The 553-nt window shown below is 68.5% G+C and overlaps 1 long non-coding RNA gene across 1 annotated transcript; it reads right to left on the bottom strand.

Annotated features, from left to right (window-relative positions):
• Positions 1–533, bottom strand: LOC102382755. The gene is made up of 3 exons (XR_324903.3): positions 471–533; positions 135–266; positions 1–25 (listed from the first exon to the last, which is right to left on the bottom strand). It is a non-coding gene; the product is annotated as an uncharacterized LOC102382755 (long non-coding RNA).
• Between the last annotated feature and the right edge of the window lie 20 nt (positions 534–553).

The raw sequence follows: 553 nt of genomic DNA, 5'->3' as shown, positions 1-553 counted from the left end.
GCTTGTGGACATCACCATCAGGGCCCTGCAAAGGTGGGGGACAGACGTGCGGGTGGGAGGTAGCACCCCGGCCCCCCAGCTTAGCACGGTTGGGGGGCGGGAAGTAAGGGGTGGGTGGCATGGGGGGGGCGCACCTCATGGGGTGCAGGTCGAAGAGGGGGGGCTGCAGCTCGGCCAGCTCGATGGCAGTGATTCCCAGCGCCCAGATGTCACACAGCTGGTTGTAGCCCCCCTTCTTCTCCACCGCCGCCACCTCGGGGGCCATCCTGGGGGGCAGAACAAGTCCTGGGGTCACACCCCATGGGTCCCAGGCATCCAGGGGTGCGCCCCACCTCTCCCACAGGAACCTGGGCTGTGCTCCCAGGCCTCTGCCACCCCAGCCCTGCCCCCTCCCTGGCTCCTGTGCACCCCAGGACTGCCCCCCAGGTGACCCAGGACCCCCACAAACCCACTGCCCCCCCGGGGGTCACCAGTAGGGGGTGCCGATGAAGGATTTCCGCTTGGCCACGGACGCCGTCAGCTCGGCGGAGACCACGAAGTCGGCTGCAAAAAC

This window comes from Alligator sinensis, unplaced genomic scaffold, assembly GCF_000455745.1.
Source record: "Alligator sinensis unplaced genomic scaffold, ASM45574v1 scaffold1302_1, whole genome shotgun sequence".
NCBI lineage: Eukaryota > Metazoa > Chordata > Crocodylia > Alligatoridae > Alligator > Alligator sinensis.
The sequence above is the reverse complement of the archived record's forward strand: the minus strand, read 5'-3'. Positions and strand labels throughout refer to the sequence as shown.